Source organism: Symphalangus syndactylus, chromosome 10 (genome assembly GCF_028878055.3).
Source record: "Symphalangus syndactylus isolate Jambi chromosome 10, NHGRI_mSymSyn1-v2.1_pri, whole genome shotgun sequence".
NCBI lineage: Eukaryota > Metazoa > Chordata > Mammalia > Primates > Hylobatidae > Symphalangus > Symphalangus syndactylus.
Genome location: NC_072432.2, coordinates 78,074,543 through 78,094,724, shown reverse-complemented (window position 1 = coordinate 78,094,724; position 20,182 = coordinate 78,074,543). Strand labels below are relative to the sequence as shown.

Sequence of the window (20,182 nt, the reverse complement as noted above, 5' to 3'; positions counted from 1 at the left end):
ATTATGTACTCAACACTCTCCTTTACAAAGAAGGCACCAAAAGGTTCAGCAATTGACCAAGGTCACCCATTTAACTTGACCAGACTTTTCCTCTATCAGAAGGCATGGCTTTGGAATCCGCACCTTTCTGTATCCATTATGGTAATTTCCATTGATGTTGTGAAATAAGATAATTGAATCTCCACGATTGTTTATCAGACAGGGATACTTTAAACTGTGCAATGAACTTGCAGGTCGAGTTAAGTTTGAAGGAACATAAAATGGACCAAATGCAGGAAACATTTTCAGACTCAGTACTTGCATAATGAAAATACGGAATAATCCGCACCTGAAAAAATGAGACACTGGCAGGACTTTCAAGCAGATGTGGTTTACTCACCTAGGGTGGAGTGGGAGAGGAAGACAAGAGGAGAAAGGAGGGAGGAGGGGAGGGGGTTGATGGAGAGTGGGAGGGGGAGAGAGGGAGGGAGGGAGGGACAGAGGAGGAAGTGGAGGAGAGAGAGAGAGAGAAAGAATGAGACAGAGAGAGAGAGAGCGCCTAGGCGGGCCTCGAAGCCACTGGAGAGGTACCCTTTGTCTGAGAAACCCTGAAAGGGAAGCCTCTAGTAGCAGCCCTCCCGTTCCCACCTCCAAGCGTTTGCCGAACTGCTAGGTGGAGCCCGCGCCGCGGAGCCCACGAGCACTCCATATCCGGGTTTTGCCGGCCACCCCTTTCCCAGGCGCGAGCCCCCTCCCCGGCTCTCGGAGCTCTCGCCTCTGGCCCGCCCGACCGCGGCTCATTCTGGCCTCGGCTCGGGCCCCGGCTGCGCCTACCCCGCGCGCAGGCTGTACGGCCCCCGCGCGCCCGCGCTCTGACCCGCTCTCTGCGCTTCGCCCCCCTCGCCTGCTGGCCCGGCCCCGCTCGCTCCAGTTCCCAGGAGCGGGGATGCAGATGCTGCAGCTGGTCGGGGTGGGCGCCGCCGCCGCCGCCGGTTTTTCTCGGACTGCTCGTTGCCTCCGCTCCGGCAGCTGCTGCCGCCGCCGCCGCCGCCTGTGACTCGCCCCCTCCCCTTTCTTTCTTCTCTTTTTGCCTCGGTACTCTTCCTACGGGTGTGCGCGCGCGCGGGTTGCACGGTTTGCCTTGGCAGCAGCTCGCTCGTGTGTGCGCGTGTGTGAGTGTGCGTGTCTGGAGAGCGCCGGTGCCTCGCTCGCTCTTGAGGAGTCGGAGAAGAGAAAGAGCCGAAGAGACAGCGGCGGCGGCGCGGAGCCCGGGGCCGCGCGATGAAGCTCCCACATGCCCGCAGCTGCCGGGCCCGGCCGGCGAGCTAATCAGCCACCCCACGGGCTCGAGGCTCGCCGGCCCCCGGGACGCAGCCCTCGGCGGCCGGGCGCCCGCTCTGTCCGCGCGCCCCCTCCGTGCACCGGGGAAGGAGTTTGTGTGGCTCTCGCTCCGGTTGTCCGCGGAGGTTGCGGGCGTGAGAGGGGACCCTCGGCTGGGAGAGAACCTCGGGAGGACGAGGAGGAGGACGGTTTGGCGGAGAAGCCACCCCTGGCCCTCGCGGCTCCCCCTACCTATTCCATCGCTCCCGCTCTGAGGCGGAAAGGGGAGGACGTGGAAGAAGAAAAAGAAAGAGAAGGGGGGTGGGGTGGGAGAACTGGATATAAAGATCGGCTGGGGGGATGGTGGAAGATTTTTGGTCTCTTCGGCAGCGTCTTTTCTTAAGCGGCGGCGGCAGCAGCAGCAAGAGGAGGAGAAGCAGCCCCAGCTATGACTGCCGCATGTTAATAGCTGCCGCTGGGTCCCTCGGCTGCTGCTGGAGACAGAGCCTGACTCCGAAGTTGTGCAACTGTGGACTGGGAGAGACATTTGAACCCTCTTTTCTCTTCGCTCCGCTTTTGCCCCCTTGGGGTGTGTGAAGCGAGGAACGTAAAGGAAGGCGAGCATTTGGTTCTCTTTTTCCTTCCCCTTTCTCCGTGGCTGTGTAGCAGAAGAAAAGGAAGAGGGACTTTTTGTTGTTGTTTCCTTGACTGGGGTCTCCACCCTCCTGCTGCTTTCTCTGCGCTTCGATTCTCGTTATTTGCCGCGTGTGGTTAGGGGTGTCTGCACAGGGGCCGGCCGGTCTTTTGCCCCGGGCTCAATGGCTGGATTGTGGAAACTGCACCCGCCTTCAGGTTGTTGAGCAACTGATGGGACGATCTCAGGGACCGGCGATTACGAAAGGTAATTTATTCTTCGCACTCTTCATAATAGGGGTCTCTCTGGCCGGGCGCAGGCGGCGGCATCCACCGGGCGGGCAACAGAGGGGGTGCGGGGTGCATGCACACTCGCCCTTCCACTCACACACTCGCCCTCACGCACACACACTCATCCAGTCGTGGTGCGGGGCGGGAAGGGAACCTCCTGGCTGGGGGGCGCTCGGGTCTGGCGCGGGTTCGAGTTTTTTCCAGCCATTGGGCGATTTGGCCGGCCGAGGGGAGTGAGGGGGATAAGAGACTGGGCGCATTCGCAGCTGCACACGCTGGGGAATAGGAACAGTTCCCACCCCGTTAATTTTCCCTCTCCTCTCACCCCAGTGCCATCCCCTGGTGGGGGCAGAAAGCGGACAAGAGGGCGCCTTTTCTCCGTCAGGCTGGAACTGGTGCGGCTGGAGGCGGGAGCGGGCTGGAGGACGGACAGGGTCTGGGTGAGAAGCTGGGCTCTGGGAAGATGGAAAATGCAGGGTGCCGAGCCCGGCGCGATTCTCCCTCAACGCTTGCCTGGAGCATCCGTGGTGGCCCCTTTTGCCCAGGTCGCGCCCCTGAGTCTTGGAGTCGCGCTGCCTCCCCGCGCCCTGCCTGTTGTGTCTCCTTCACGGCAGTTTGGTTTAGACCTGCGTGCCCAGGCTTTGTTAGGCGGTTTTGGCTGGAGAAAGCTGCCACTTTCGTGGGTGGCCCGGGCTGCGCTGTGCTGGTAGTGGGCACTGGGCGGGGGGCGGCGGTGTTGCACGAATCCGGGCGGCCGCGGCGCCGGGGCGGGGTGGGCAGAGCATTGGTGGTCGCGGTTGGCGGGTTACAGGTAGGAGAGAAGGCACCTCGGCGCTTCTCTCGGGAGAAGGGAAAGCTCCAGGCTGCAGCGCAGCGTCTGAGCCGCCGCGACCCAGCCTCCGGTCCCACGTCGGAGCTCAGAAGCTTAGGGTGCCAGGCTCCCAGCACTATAGGTGGGTGGGTGTGTGTGTGTGTGGTGTGTACGGGTGGGGGCGACCTCCTCTACCAGCGTTACTTGGCGGCGGAGTCAGCGTTTGAGTGTGTGCGCATTTTTGCGCCCCAGGGACGGCAGAGAGGGATTTGCGGGGATGCCGGAGCTGATGCTGCTGGAGCTGAGCTTGCTTATTGAAATCGCCTGGGATCCGCTTAACCGGAAAATCTGGTTTGAGGAGGCCACGGGGCCCGCCGCAGGGTGGCGAGGAAGCCTTGCCATGTCCCCTTCCCCTGGAGAGGCGCAGCTCGGCGAGATGCCTGCGGTGCGTGAGAGTCGCTGGTGCAGCGCTCGATGCACCCCAGATTGGCCCTGATGAGAACCTCATAGGGTAGTCATCTCTCCAGCAGATTGAAGTAATCGAGTCCAGCCAGCTTAACTCCTGGTCCCTGGAATTCTCTGGCCGCTTTCCTACCTCTGATAGAAACATGCGCTGCTTTTGTTTATGGTCAGAGATGTCATAGCAGTTGGGCGAACTCGAGCCTTAGAGCCACCTCCAGGGTGTCTCCTCCCTGTGTCTGCGTGTGCTCCCTGCCTGCGGTAGTTAGAGCACATTGTAAACAACGGTGTAAGCACTCCTGCCACAGTCTCCTTTAGAGTCTAACCTGCTGTCGTCTGTTGTGTTTACTTTCCTGGCTCTATTACTCATTAGGAAGTATAAGGCTTCTTGCACCTCTGATTTTACATCCTTCCAGCCAGCTGCTAGGGAAATGAGGAGACGCATAGACTCTGGCAGGAAGGAAAAATTGCCTTCTGTGTTTTGCTCTGAAGTAAATAGGCAGTCTGCTAATTTTAGTGTCATATGGGCTTTCATCACTAGTTAAAGAATGTCATCGTAGAATCTGCAAAGAAACACTTCTTTAGCATTTTTTCATTTGGAGACTCTCCTATATTTCCCTATGAGAATAAACAGAGTTTGGTAAGATTTCTTTTATATATTTTTCCATCTGTAATGATTCTAAATGGTCTGGACTTCTGGCGCCCAATTTATCTGTATGTGGATTACAAATAGGATAGAATTCTCAGCTCTTTTATAATCACCAAAATAGGATACCAGATAATTTGTATAGGAGTTAAGAGGATATTTGTGTGTTGAATTATCTCTCAGCTTTGTTTCACCCAATCTTTTTTTTTTTTTTTTGTAACCAAAGCAAGGGTAAAGACTGTACAAAGATAAACACAGTTTATAAAGTGTTACTTTTGCAAGTGAAATTGCTTTTTACTTTCAATAATTAAAATCTATTAAATTCCTTAGGTCTGGATTAGCTCTGACTGCTTTGGTGTTTGTTGCAAATACTTGTGTTCTATTTTGTTTTAAAAAGTATAGGGCTGTTAATGGAACAGGGTACTTTATTTTTAGGTACAATAATTTCTGGATATCTTCATTATTTTTTAAAGACCTTGACCTCTTGAAAAAGCATAGATTGCAAAAGACACCGAATCACTGATGGCTGACTTTAAGTTATATTTTTATGAGAGATATTGCTAATGGCCATCACCCTAATAGAAAACTTAGAAAATTTTGATTTAATTCATGAGAATCTAGCTTCATGTATTTGTTTCATTTCTAGATTATACGTATTAAAGTCTTTATACTTGCAAATATTTCTGAGGATTAAAGAATACTTGTCCTCCCATTTTCGAAGATCTAGTCACAATGATTCCCAGGCCTTACATTACAAGATTTGATCAGATCTGTTCTTTGTTTCCTAGCAGCATGTGTTCCCTAGCAGTCATACATTCCACAGGTCCTGATGTCATTAGAACTGTGTGTGTCAGTGTATTGTGCTGTCTTTAGCTGAAGGTGAATGTGTCAGAGTATTTGAATGCCATTCCATAGCTCTTCCTTATCACTAAGTATTCAGTAACCTGATCTATTTGTGTATATGGTTGACCAGACTATTTCTACAAAATCATGGTAGGAGGAATGATTAACACAAAGTTTTATATGAACTATTAATTTTTTTTTAGATAGAGATGTTAGGCTGCATCAGGCATCCCCGGCCTGAAGAGTGATAAGCCAGCGTGTGATTTGCCTGATGGGTAAATGCTTTTGATGTCTCATTTTAGGTTGCTTGGTGTGATTATCCTTCAGACTGAGAGTGCTCCTCAAAAATATGAATGGAAAGTCTTTCAGAAATGATTTTCTTAATCATGATCTTCTTAACATTTTGCAGATTTAAATACTCTTTTCCACAGGGAATAATAGCAAGTATGCTACTTACTGGCTGCAGCTACTGTGGCTGGCATTGTTTCTACTAATTAGGAAAGGCAGATTTTTTTATGGATTTGATTTACCATTGATTCCTTTGTGAGCTATAGCCAAGGAAATCATAAATAGTAGATTAAAAAGACTATAAAGTCATGAGGATTGAAGTTAGTCAAATAATATGATGCAAAACTGAATTGTTTTTCAGATTTGATTTGGACCACTTTAAGTGTTGGTTGAAACTCTCTTTGAAAAGGACTGCCAAGTAGAAGTGACAGTTACTGTTAGAAGTGGGGAGTTTTGGCCCAGAAATCAGCAAGGAAAACTGATTGCGATTTTCATATTTAGGATCAAACAGTGATTTTAAGAAATGCTGTGCAGCCTTAATTTAGCATGGTGTGAATGGCTAGAGCAGTTGGAATTTAAAAAGGCTGATCTCTCCTTAAGTTTTGCAAATGGCTATTTTGCCTTCTCTTTCCTGGATTTGCATTATATTCAAAATATGCATTTGCTCACTTTGGGGGGAACCCTCAAGAATATGGCTGTATTGTAATTTCTTATTTGTTTGCCCACAGGACATATTTACACTTAGATTATTATTATATTTATGTCTTCTTATTTCATGCAAATGCATTCTTTATAGAATAACCAATTTTATAATTAAATAATAAGTAAAACTTGCAGGTATAAGTAAGGTCCTCCTGACATTTTTCCTTGGTTATCTTTCTGTGTTTTGTCGGGTAGGGTAGGGAGAGGGCTAGAGAGTTGTTGATCAATGAGAGAAAAATCCAGATTTTTCATTCATTGTAATATATTGTGAGAATGTAGCGTGAGCATGCTTGTAAATAGCATTTATGCATCTAAGGTGTACAAGTTTTTCCCCAAATCTTTAATATCATTACTCTGATCTGAGTGTCATTATGGTCCAATAAAATTAACTCTACTGCTGCATAAGAAACCAGGTGTAACTTTTTTCTTAGAATTGTGATATGTGCTTATGGATTCATAAGCACAAAATATAAAAGAGAAAAGTAGCTGTCCTACTTGAAATTAACTGAACTTCTTTATTTATTTTGAGGGGTGGATAAAAGGGGAGAGTTTCTATATTTGCTCATCATAGGTTCTATAGACCTTGATAAATCATGTCTTCTTTATGTCTTATTGACACTTAAAACAGGAACTTAGTTTCAATTTTAATGAATGTCTTCATAAAAGTGATTACAAATAGGTGTTAAAAGAAGTCAAAATTTGGTCCATATTATTCAAGAATTTAAATGGAATATTGTGGGTGGTAATCCTAGTTATTTTGAAAACTGTTTTTGGGATGGAAAAATAAATCATCCAACTGAATGTTTCAAACTTCCATGTCAATTACTTTGTAAAGCAAACAATGCTCTTTTATTAGTGTTTTCAAAGTGTCCTCTGGGGAACCCTGGGGATCTCTGACACCCTTACAGATGAAATGTGAAAAGAAAACATTTTCATAATAATGCTAAGACATTATTTGCCTTTCACTCATATTCTTTAACACGTGTTCAGTGGAGTTTTCCAGAAGGTATATGATATGTGATGACATCATTGCTCTGATGGCATATGTCATATGTTCTTATGTATTCTCAAGTTTTAGAATTTTCCTAGTTTATCAATACTTGAATGGTGACAATTACAGATATCGTAATCAAAAGTCACTTTAGAGGCTGAGTGCAGTGGCTCACACCTCTAATCCTAGCACTTTGGGAGGCTGAGGTGGGCAGATCACATGAGGTAAGGAGTTCGAGACCAACCTGGCCAACATGGTGAAACCCTGTCTCTACTAAAAATACAAAAATTAGCCGGGCATGGTGGTGCATGCCTGTAGTCCCAGCTATTCAGGAGGCTTGAAGCAGGAGAATCGCTGGAACCCAGGAGGTAGAGGTTGTAGTGAGCCAGGATCATGTCACTGCACTCCAACCTGGTCCACAGAGCATGACTGTGTCTCAAAAAAATAAATACAAAAATAAAACAAAAACACGAAGTCACTTTAGGTCATTTATTATTATTATTATTATTATACTTTTAAGTTCTGGGATACATGTGCAGATGTGCAAGTTTGTTACGTAGGTATACACGTGCCATGGTGGTTTGCTGCACTCATCAATCCATCATCTACATTAAGTATTTCTCCTTATGCTATCCCTCCCCTAGCCTCCACCCTGCAACAGTCCCCGGTGTGTGATGTTCCCCTCCCTGTGTCCATGTGTTTTCATTGTTCAACTCCCACTTATGAGTGAGAACATGTAGTGTTTGGTTTTCTGTTCCTGTGTTAATTTGCTGAGAATGATGGTTTTCAGCTTCATCTGTGTCCCTGCAAAGGACATGAGCTCATCCCTCTTTATGGCTGCATAGTATTCCATGGTGTATATGTGCCACATTTTCTTTATCCAGTCTATCATTGATCGGCATTTGGGTTGGTTCCAAGTCTGCTATTGTGAACAGTGCCACAGTACATACATGTGCGTGTGTCTTTATAGTAGCATGATTTATAATCCTTTGGGTATATACCCAGTAATGAGATTGCTGGGTCAAATGGTACTGCTGGTTGTAGATCCTTGAGGAATCGCCACACCATCTTCCACAATGGTTGAACTAATTTACACTCCCACCAACAGTGTAAAAGCATTCCTATTTCTCCATATCTTCTCCAGCACCTATTGTTTTCTGACTTTTTAATGATCGCCATTCTAACTGTCATGAGATGGTATCTCATTGTGGTTTTGATTTGCATTTCTCTAATATAGGTCATTAATTTTTAAGAGTATAAAAGAGTCCTGGGCCAGAAAGTCTGAGAACGGCTCAAGTAGATTTTTCTGAGATCTGCCTCCTTGTACTCTAAAATGCCACCCATCCAGCCACATAAAGAGCCATGTAGGATGAGAAAATGATTAGATGTCTAACCTGTAAAAAGACAGGCAGGTTGGATATAGTTATTAATTATTTGGCATTTTCATTATTCTATTTCCAAATAATCCAGTGTAGAAAACTTGTTTTTAGATTTTTTGTCCCCATTTAGTGAAATGGAAACTTTAAAGCAGCAGATATGCAGCCTGATCTGCTGACTGCTCTTGGGAAGGCTACAAAGGAGTCAAGGGGAAAATATCTAGATCTAGGCCCTAAATCAAGATATTTTGATACCTAGAAAGGCAGAGTGGTGTAGAGATGAGCAGAAAGGGACTCTGGAGTGTGTTTGCCTAGGTTGAATAAGCTATTGGATTTGGGTCAAGATACCTGATCTCTCTATGCTTTAATTTCCTGATATTTTTAATGGATTTAATAATTGTACCAAATTCACAGATGATTATGAAGATTTAATTGGTAAATCTATGCAGAGTCTTTAAAACAGTTCCTGGTGCATAATAATAACATAATTGTTTGCTGCTATTATTATTACTATCATCATCATTATTATTGGGTCTCATGAGAGTCCTAGAAAACTTTAATGAATTCCCCATGTGATTCAGATACATAATTATATTTCACACCATTATAGAGTATGTCTTAAAATGTTAGTAAATTTTAAAATTTCGTATAAAAGATAATCGGCTTTATTTTACTCTCACACTTTAAAACTCATGAAGGATTATTAGCATTTTTTAGAGGAAGAATTAATAAAACACCTTTGTTAGCTTTAGCTAAGTTTGAAGTTTGATAGTGAAGGTGAATGCCCAATTAAAACTAGATTTCAAAGACCCTAATTGAATATTTATATATCTTGGGAATTATTAGAGAGGAAATCACTTTTCTGAAGTGATATCAAGATGACTCACTATACTCTTAATCTGTTAATCACTATCTAAGCACCACAACAAGCCATTTTCAGTGCAAAGGATCCTTGGGGTAATTATATACTGTAGTTCAGTCTGTTTTTGAGTGGTCATACGTCTAACTAGTGAAAGAAGCTATACATTCAGATTAGCTTTACTAGATACTAAAGTTTAATTGGAGAACTGTGTAATACTTTTGAATGAGACTTTGGCAACTATTTGAAAACTTTAAGTTATAGATGTATTTATAAGTTGTATACATTTTGGGGGTATATTCTATGGCTGATTTCTGACCCAGCTTATCACTATGAAATTAGTACTATAGCACTTATTTCCTTCCAGAACTTTGGTCAATTCTGATTTACTGTTGCAGAAATTAAATTATACTCCATAGATAGGCATAGCTGGGCAGTGTTTTTAATTATGAGCATCTCAGAAATGGTCTTTGGACTGAAAATCACCTGAATACAACCCCAAATGTGCAAGTTTCTAGCTCTGTCATCTCTATCTGTAAAATAGATATAATAAAGTTTACATTGCTTGTTTGAGTGGAGTAATAAGAAGTAAATATAAAAGTACCTGGTGGAGTGAATATTTCATGCATAGTACCTTTTGTTATTAGTCATAGTATTATTAGAAATGTCCTTGAGTACCATTATTAAGAAAATGTAGCTAAATCAAATATCATTTTCTTAATTGAAGAGTTCTTGATGAGCTAGGAAAATCAATAGCATTTTCTTAAGTAGTTGAGAAAGGTTCAAGTCTTGTATTTATCTTTACTATGTTCTTTCCCTCTGTCCTTTTTTAACCTTTTAAGTACTTATTCTGAGCTCTTCTTCATCTTAAAATGTTATGCTCTGCTACTAATTCCCCATAAAAAATTATAATCCTGACAGAAAAATATTTTTGACATCCACCAAATACTGTGTCCGAAGATTGACTTTAAATTAAGTATAAAATGAAAGTAACAATTTAAGATGTTTTAAATTAAATGCCCTATTATCTTTTCACATGTCAATCATTCTTTAAGCTTTAACTGCATCAGAATTTTCTATAATGCTGTAACCATATCAAGTCATCATAAATGTCGAAAATATCAGGATTTTCATAGTTTTAAAAGATATATAATCCCAGATTTTAAGTCTCATAAGAATGTCATAAATGAGATAAACCTGTAAAATTCAGATCCCAAAATTGCTTTAAAGACTAAAACTTTTGAAAGGCTCATAAATGAGTCGAAATTTTAGAATTGACATCTGTATTTCAGTGACAGTGCCAATAAGAGAAGTTATTAAAATGTGTGACTTTCACTATAATTATCCAGCATGTATACTGAAAAGGAAAGGATATGATATAGTAAGTGGTAAAAATGAATGAAAAAGTAAACTGCACATTGGACTGGACAACTGGCTTGCTAAATTGTATCAGAATTAGGTGTTTTAAAGTATGACTCAAGGAATTGCAAGCCAAGTAGAAATGACATCCCCTCCTGTTTGATCAGCTTGTGTTGGTGTTTACGCATCCCGCAGAGGCAGAGTGTGTTACTATTCAGGACAGCCCCAGTGGCTCCACAGTAGCCTGAGCCTGTGAGAATAGAGGAGAGACTCAAGCCCAGTTTTTGATGTTCTGCTTGGGTGGGTAACCTGAATACTAAAATGCATTCCATTGACGCTGACCCTGTAAGAGGGTTTTCAACAGTCTCCCGTTTTGTTTTGATTTGGTTTGGTTCCCCCCTTCCCCGTTTCCTTTTTCTCAAACTCTTCCAAAGACCTTTGAATAAAAGGAAATGGTCCTGACTGATGGTCATCTTTTTGTATGAGATTTTATTTCTGGCAAGAATGGAAGGGTTCAACTGGTTTTCATTAACACCTTTTGTTTTTTCAAATTTTCAGTGTTCTTGATTTGTCGATGGCTTATGGTTGTTGTTTGAACCTTGACTCAGAATACTGATCATGACTTCAAGGCGTGGACAAAGAACCTATTGAGAAATCATTTTCTGTTAACACAAGGCATATGTGTATCTATAGCCTTTATTTATATTGGCTATAAATGTTCGGTTGATGTTGTCTAAGGAGTTTTAATTATATTATTAACTGTAGTTGGCTTTGGAGGAAGAGCCAGGCAGCCATTTAAAAAAATTATATACAATCATCTTTTGAGGTTTAGGCAATTTCAATTAGTTTTCACTTTGATTCTTAACAATTTTTATGTATGATGGTTAAATATTATTTTACAGTCATTCTAAAATGGTGCAATTTTATGATAGTATCTAAGCTATATGTACTTCAATTTAACTTAAAATATTTAATAGAATGGATGTTTTCACTATTTCTCTTTTAATTGCAAAGCCACCTCCAGCTAGCTTTCTGCTGAACTAATTAATTTATTGGGAAGTCATTGTGTTTCTCACCTAAAGATTCTTGGGAAAGAGTGAAGTCTTACCTAGGTGTCAGAAAAAATTGGATACCTCTAGGCTTCTGCCTCAGTTCCATGCCCCTACCCAGCCTACCAGTTTTCTTTTCCTCTGACTGCTGGATTCATTCGCTTTCCCCACAGTCTGAATTAAGTACTCAGACTTATACTGATCTACTGTCATCAGCTTGGTGGAGGCAGTAAGAATACTGCAGTTCCTCTGTGGATGAATGGATAGTTAGCTTGAAGAAGAAAAGGCTCAATTAAGAGAGGGATGTTGTTCACACAAAAAGAAAGAGGTGCTGATAGTGTCTGAATAGTTATTCTTTAATAACTGGGACAAATCAGGTGTTAGAAGAATTGGTCAGGAAAATCATTGAAAATGGGTTTACCCTTTTCCTGTAAGAGGCCAGAGTGATCTTAGAAAATGGTTCCTTACTCACGTGACCAACAAAACCCAACAAAATCATGCAAATCAAGGGGTTCAAATCTTCAGGTTCATTTCAAGAGCACCCAAGTTATCTATAAAACTGCTCAAGACATATAGGCTCTGTATATACGAAAAGCCACCAAATATCTGAAAGATGTCCCTTTACAGAAGCAGTGTGCCATTTCTGTCCTACAGTGGTAGAGCCACTGTACAATGGCAATGTTCAATGCCAGATGGGAGAGCTGGACACAGGTTTGTTGGCACAAAGAGAGCTGGATTTTTTCCTGCACATGCTTAAAAATGCAGAGAATAATGCTGATCTTCAAAGTTTAAATATGGACTATCTAGGCACTGAGTACATTCAGATGAACAAAATCCCCAAGATGTGACATCTGATAGTGCTCATGGTTGAATTAACCCATGTATGAGCTTCGCTGGCCACATTACTGAAAAAGAACAAATTGTTCCAAAACCAGAAGTGGAAATTGCACGGAAGAAAAAGTTATGCCAGAAGAAACTGAAGAAACAAAAACTTATGGCATAGGAACAAATACAGCATAAAATAAATGCAAATAGAAGTAAAACCAGAAAAAGTGAGTTTGTAGATATGTATCCGTCCATCTGTTTGAGACATCTAATTATTTTACACTTGCTGTGTACTCATTATATCATGCTTCTGATGAGAATATATGTTTATTCAAGTAAACCTTCTGTTTAGAGGCAGAGTATTCAAAACTGTATCAAGTAGGATATTTCAGATAATTGAGCATGGATAACTTTATAGTTGCCTAAAGCATCCAAAGAAAATATACTTCAGTGTATCCAGTAGTATTTTTTCAAATGATAGACATCTAATATGGGCTCATTATTACCAAAAGCAGAGATTGAATATTAATGCTGACACTTGACCAGCTGAGGTGCCTTAAAGTGTTATATGTATTGTTTGGAATACTCCTGAATGTATTATTTTACTTTTCATGTATGCAAAAAAGAAAGTTATGTTGAGTTTTCATTTTCATCTGAAAGTACCAACTCAATGTAAGTAGTAACATATGAAGATAATTTGGAAGAATTTTTAAAGGTTAGTAGAAGGCCTAATTAGCAGAAATCTTATGTACAATGACCTTCCTTACTATTGCAAATCCTCAAAGAAGAAGGAGCACTAAAAATTAGTATGCTGTCAACATTTTTTTTTATGATTTGATGTTATTAAGCAAACTTTTGCGAGTATTTCTTTTTCTGGTGCGTTTGATTAAATGTGTGATCTTATCTTGGTGAAATAGCCTGCTGGGCTGCGGAGAGTAGTGTTCAGAAATGAAATTTGCTTAGAGCCTCTCAGCAGACATTTATTCAATGAGACCTTTCTTAAATAATAGATGATAGTGAGATAACAATGGTATGTGTATGTGTGTTTTCTTCCTTGAATTTAGGGGATGTTGAGCTAGAGCAACAACAACAGAAGTAATGGGGTATGAAAGAAAGCATTAGATTTATATATGAGAAATTAACCTAGTTTATTACAAATGAATGAACAGTCTGTATGAGGGACTTATAGTATCAATGTCAGAGGACACTGTGTTAGTCCGTAAGTTTTATTTGAGCAATCCTTCTATGTTAATTCCTTGCCGGCTACTCTCTTTTGGCTTAGTAGAGGTTACTCTGGAATGAATTTTTCTCCACATACATCATTTGCGCGTGCTTTTTCCATTCTACTTGGGTGCTGGTAATGGCTGAAATTTGACTCCCATTCTTTCTTCCTGGTATAGCTAATTGTACATTCTGAAGATCATATTTACATTTTTTTCTGATTATAGTATATGCTCATGTTGAACACTTTTGAAATACAGAGGTACATAAAGTTAAAACTGAAATCACTCAATATAACGTAAAATAGTGGTATACTGTGTTCACAGAGATTATGTCATACTTAATTTTTGCTTTGATTATCTGCATCTGTATTGTGTGTGTTTGTTTTAATGGAAATGAGATTAAACCATATATAGTTTGTATAATTATCTCTAATTTCTCAATGCCATTATTTTTTGAAAGCATTATTTTAAGTATCATAAAATATTTCATAATGTAGACATACTATGATTTATTTAAACGTTTACTTATTCACGTGGGTTGTCATTTGTTGCTAGAATAAGTGGTGTCACCATGAATATCCAAGTGCTGAAAGCTTGGCCTGTTCTCTAATTTTTTTCTGTAGTACAGATTCCTTGAAGTACAATTACTAGATCAAAGAGTAAATAATTCTTTGACTTTTTCTACTTGGTTACAGATCCAGATGCATCATTGCCTTCTGTATAACTGGTCCTCTGAAAGTTTTGGAAACTCTTTCTTACGAATTGTTAACTCTCAGTTGTGTATAGTTCATAGCTACTAATTCTTGGTTATGTATGGTTTTACTATGTATATATGTATAGTAACTTTTACTAACTTTTTGGTGATTCTTAAGAATTACTAATGCTCAGCTGCATGTACACCAATATATAAAAGCAGAGGTCAGTACAATAATCAAAAATGGAAATTTGCTGGTTATTAATATTTAAGTAAAGCTATGCCTAATGTCTTTGAATTTAACATATTACTAAAACAAAACCATACAATGAATTTTCTCCATGAAGAATTGAGTCCACCCTGTGTCTAATATTTCCATAAATATTCTTAGTTTCTTTCACTGCTCTTGAATGGACCTCGTATCTCTTAAGTTCATCTAAAGCATCAACTTAATAAAACTTTTTCTTTACCATACTTCTTATGGAACAAAAACAAATGGTGGTTTGGATTATTGTTCTAAAATTTAAGTATGAAAAGTAGGAGCAAATTATTAGTCAATGCATTTAAAATAAATGAACTTTGTCTATAAAAGTAGATGGGTCAGAAAAGTAATTAAACAGAACATTTTGGCTTATAATGAGTAAACATGAACACAAGTTTTGCTAGGTGTAACCTCAATTAGAGATCTGTCTGTAGGAATAAGAGTTAGGGACAGGCTGGATGCTGTGTCTCATGCCTATAATCCCGGTACTTTGGGAGGCTGAGGCAGGAGAATCGCTTGAACCCAGGAGTTTGAGACTAACTTGGGCAACATTGTTATACCTTATCTCTATCAAAGTAATTAAAAAATTAAGCAGGCATTGGGGTGCATGCCTATAGTCCCAGCTCCTCAGGAGACTGAGGCTGGAGGATCCCTTGAGCTGGGGAGTTCCAGGCTGCAGTGAGTCATCATCACGCCACGGCACTCCAACCTGGGCTACAGAGTGAGACCTTGACTATTTAAAAAAAAACAATAAAAATAGATACATAATGTGAAATGTCCAGTAGTATTTAGGTAAAATTAAAGAGGAAAACAGCAGGTGGATAATGCAATTTGAAATCAATTTTCCAGTAATGCTGGTACCTACTGAATTTGATTTCATTGTAGTTCATTCTTTGTTCTGAGAGACTTTAAACAATATCTTTGAGACTTCTTCCAATTGTACAGACATATTTACGATACATTTCTAGCAGTCAGAGTGGAAACATATTCTACTTTCAGTATCAATATTTTGTTTAAATCTGCACCAGAACATATTTATGGGACAGAGTTTAATGCTTGATAAATAAATGATTGTATAACTGCACGAATGTGCTTTATGGACCTAAAAGAAACAAGAGAACATGAAAGCAGTTTTTGAAGTTATTGTTGCAAGATAAATTTAAGTGCCATTGAGAATTGTTCTGTACATGCATTTGGAATAAAGCAAGGTACAGAAGGAATCTTGAAAGCCAGACTGTCCTGCGTTTTAGCTTCCTTAAAAATATATTGTCAAAAGTTGAAGTAACTTGCCCAAAGTGACATGGCAGTTTTGTAGCACATGCTGCCTTCTATTATGGATTTTTTTTTTTTTTTTTTGAGATGGAGTCTTGCTCTGTTGCCCAGGCTGGAGTGCAGTGGCCCGATCTCGGCTCACTGCAAGCTCTGCCTCCCAGGTTCACGCCATTCTCCTGCCTCAGCCTCCTGAGTAGCTGGGACTGCAGGTGCCCAGCACCACGCCCAGTTTTTTTTTTTTTTTGTATTTTTAATAGAGACGGGGTTCCACCGTGTTAGCCAGGATGGTCTCGATCTCCTGACCTCGTGATCCACCTGCCTCGGCCTCCCAAAATGATGGGATTACAGGTGTGAGCCACTGTGCCTGGCCTGGAATTTTTTAGTCTTGCACTTGAGAGTTCTCATTTCTGATTTCAGGAATGATGTTATCACTCTCTAACTTGTGTCGAATTAGTCGTGTAACTTCTGTAGGTCTATTTCATCCGTAAGTAGAAAATAGGATGGTGGGTGGTCCTTTTTCCCCAAAATATCCATGGGATAAAATAAAATGGTAAGGCTTATTAGAATACTTCTGCTTGCAAGTTGAACTTTTCAAAAAAACTTAATAGGTAGTTGATGTAAGAATTTTTACATTTCTTCCTTCTTTAAGAGCTAAGGCTCAGTATTGCATGTGGTAATTGCATATTTTAAAAAGACGAAATAGATTAGACTATCTTTTTGTGATGGCTTAAAGAGAAAGTGACATAATGAAGATGTTTTGCATGATTTGAAACCATTAAAGAGTCTGATATATTTTTATCATATTTCTGTATTATTGAGGATAGTAATACGTTTTGTTCCTAATAAATGATTTTAGGATTTGGTATAGTTTTTTATCTCAGCTTTCTTTTTCTTATGTTTATATTAAATACTTTTTTAGATTCAGAGCTTTGGGCCCATAGCAGTGTTACCTTGTATCAAGGCAATTTCAACTTTTCTTCATTTATAAAGCAGAAGTGTATACCTTGAGTATAGAATTCTCAGTGTCCCCGTTTTACTCCTTTTTTTTTTTCTTATGGCTGAATTTATTTATGTAAAATTATTGCAATTTATTATAAGGTTCAAACATTAAATTGTATTTAGTTCTACATTAATGAAATGGTCTTTACTGGGCTTAATAAACACACAAATAGAAATGTACCAATTGCAGTAATAAAAATGTATATACATGAATGAAAATCAAAGAAGAAAAGTAGAGGGCAAAGGAGTCGTAACAGCATGATTTCAAACCTTTCCTCTATGTCACACTGGAAAAGTTACTTCACTTCTCCGTGCCTCATTTCTTCATGTGTTGAAAAGGATAAAAATAATACCTATCTTTCAGAGTTATTGTGAGGATTAAATGGGGTAATGCACATAAAACTTATTGCACACTGTCTAGATTTGTATAACCACCCAATACATTTTATTATTTGTGTTAATTTTTCATCAATTTGTTGTTGAAACTGATACCTTTTCCTAAGCAGGCCTCTAAATTGTTCTGCTATTTTTCTGCAGTTCCCAAAAGACTAGCTTCATTAAATCATTAATTTTATAATTCACTATTTATTTGTTAGCACCAGATATCTGCAGGGTGCAGGGGATATGGAGCATAACATGGCAGAAAGATCCTCTGGCTTTATGGCACATGCAGAATCATGGAACTGAAGAGGAATTAAGCAATGTATCCCTCATGAATTAGTTATAGTTAAAATTGTGGTAAGTGCTACAGAGGACAAATCCAGGATGCTATGAGAGTTTAGCAGCAGAATCAGACCTTGTCTGAGCTGGGTGGTGAGTGGGATCTGAAAAGACCTCCCAGAGCCAGTGACATGTGAACTGAGATAGGAAGGTTGACTAGGCAGCCCTAGAGGATGCTCTCTCTTCACTTTCTGTCATCGGAAGAGCTCATCACAGACCCAAGCATGTTCTGGTGGAGGAGGTTAATAGAGCTGAGTACAGGGAGGAAAACTGAACATCGATGCCTTGATGTGGCAGTAGAGACCACAAATCTGAAATTTTCCTTTTACAGAGAAAGTGAGTTAACATTGAGAATGTTTTAATATCACTTGTCTAGCTTTAATATTAAATTTCAGGATGCCAGAAAATAAACTCTCTGTTGACCATAAACAGTGGTCAGGCACTGAAAATTTGAGATGAGCAGGAATAGGTAAGATCTATACAAATGTTGAAATGAAGATTTCAGAGTTTAGCTTTGGAGATATGTATCTGTTCGTATTGTGACGAGGAGAGTTTTACTCCAGCAGGTTGGTTCCTACTCATTCTAGCCCTTATTTCTTCCCGTGCCCATTGACTTATTAAGTACCTGGTATCTTTTGTCCCTGAGAAACTGTAGAAATAGAGGAGCCAGCTTTAGGAATACCAGTGCTAAAGACAAGGCTGTGGTTATGACTCTGTTTGTCAAAGAGTAGCAGTAAAATATCAATCTGGAAAACAATTGTTAAGGAAACTGTGGTATAATTGTTTAATAAAGACAGGACACTGTCTTCTTTTCACTGCTAGGATTAAGTTTATTATTTAAATTCGGGGGGACTTCCTACAGTATGTAATGATAAAGATTATTTCTTAATTATTTGGAACAAAATTATTTAATACTAATAAAATAATAGTGAAGTATGTTTTAAAAATGTTTTTTGTTTAAGAGTCTTTGGGCAAAATGTTAAGTAAGTGTGGTTTAGGAAAAGCAACTTAGTGAAATCAAATTTTTAAAAGAGGAAGAGTCCTATAATAGAAGATACTGTATTTAGAATCATTAATCTTTTTCATTCATTTATCAAGAAATATTATTAAGTGCTTCCTTTTTTTTTTTTTTTTTTGGAGACAGTGTCTTGCTCTGTCACCCAGGCCGGAGTGCAGTGACATGATTATGGTTCACTGCAGCCTCGACCTCCTAACAGAATGGATCCTCCCACCTCAGCCTCAAGAGTAGCTGGGACTACAGGTGTGCACCACTATGCCCAGCTTTTTTTTTTTTTTTTTAAGTAGAAACGAGGTCTTGCTTTGCTGCCTGGGCTGCTCTCAAACTCCTGAGCTCAGTTACCCACCCACCTTGGCCTCGCAAAGTGCTGGTGGCATAAGCCACTGGTGTGCCCAGCTTGAGTGCTTCTCATGTGACACAGTTAAACACAATTGTGATAAAGATTAAACAGAAAAAATACTGCGTTTTATGAACTGGTCAAGCAGCACCTTCCTGAAGAAGGGAACCTCCTGTTTCAAGGCTTAAAGAAAGGAGCTCCGTTCTTGTGAGGAACTCAGAGGTTAGAGAACCTGGAACATAAGGATTGAGAGAAGTGGTATGAGATCTGGCTAGTAAGTAGTAGTCCAGAATTTGTAACATTTTCTAAGGCTAAGTATTTTGGGATTTTTATCTTAGGAGCAATGGGAAGCCATGAAAGGTTTTAAGCAAGGTAATAACAAGATCAGATTTTCGTTTTAAAAAGATTATATTGGCTGCTCTGTGTAGACATAATTGGAGGGGGCATCAAGGGGGACTGTGAAGAGACCAGTCACATGAGAGTCTAAGCCACTGCCCTACCGCTTCTCAGCTAAGCAGCAAAGGATAGGTCCTGCTTCTTTCTGGCCTCAGTTGATTTCATGTGTAAAGAAGTGGTCTGCATTGCACAGCACCCATTTTGACTGTACTATGCTGTACTCTAATTAGATTATAAAGATATGGAGGACCTAAATGAGATGGTGATCATTGGTTAAATGACCTCATCTAAACTTTGTTACTGTTTTTTACTGATCTACCTGTATAAGATATGGTTGCAGTTATTCTGTATCCAGTTGTTTAATCTGGATTTACTTTTTACCTGAAAGTTAAAAGCCATTCTCTGAAGACCTGTAACATAACTAGAATTTTTAATATGTTTGTTTTTTAAATGCTGTATAAAAACCATAAAGCCAGATGTTGAAACTGCATTCAATTTAATTAAAAAAGTTGAAACCACAAAGATCTTTCGTTTATAGTGATTTATTTATAAATACTCGTTATTGAAGTCAGGGAATTCCTGTTTCGATGATACCTGAAAAGAGAGTAGTACATTTTTCTTAGAACAGTGGTTTAATATTCTGAGTGACAGATGCAAAATAGTTGACTATATTATTTAAGAACTTACGAAACACTTCAGCTTTTATGCTTTCCATTAATAATGTAAATATTTTATTTTCCCCTTGTGTTCTGTCCTCTAACTCATCATTGCTCTTTGTCATCTCTCTCTTACGGCATTTCAACATTCTGCAATGACTTTCGATTATTTCT

The 20,182-nt window shown here is 40.1% G+C and overlaps 1 protein-coding gene across 22 annotated transcripts in view; it reads left to right on the top strand.

Annotated features, from left to right (window-relative positions):
• The first annotated feature begins 1,583 nt into the window (after window positions 1–1,583).
• ADGRL3 (adhesion G protein-coupled receptor L3) overlaps window positions 1,584–20,182 on the top strand; it is an 873,224-nt gene continuing 854,625 nt past the window's right edge. For 10 of the 22 annotated variants that reach the window (XM_055297496.2, XM_055297489.2, XM_055297484.2 and 7 more), the window contains exon 1: window positions 1,586–2,200. The gene's annotated coding sequence lies outside the window, so the exon portion shown is untranslated. Of the gene's footprint in view, window positions 2,201–20,182 lie in introns of all 22 variants that reach the window. The other 12 variants (XM_055297519.2, XM_055297517.2, XM_055297518.2 and 9 more) reach the window with 3 other exon arrangements.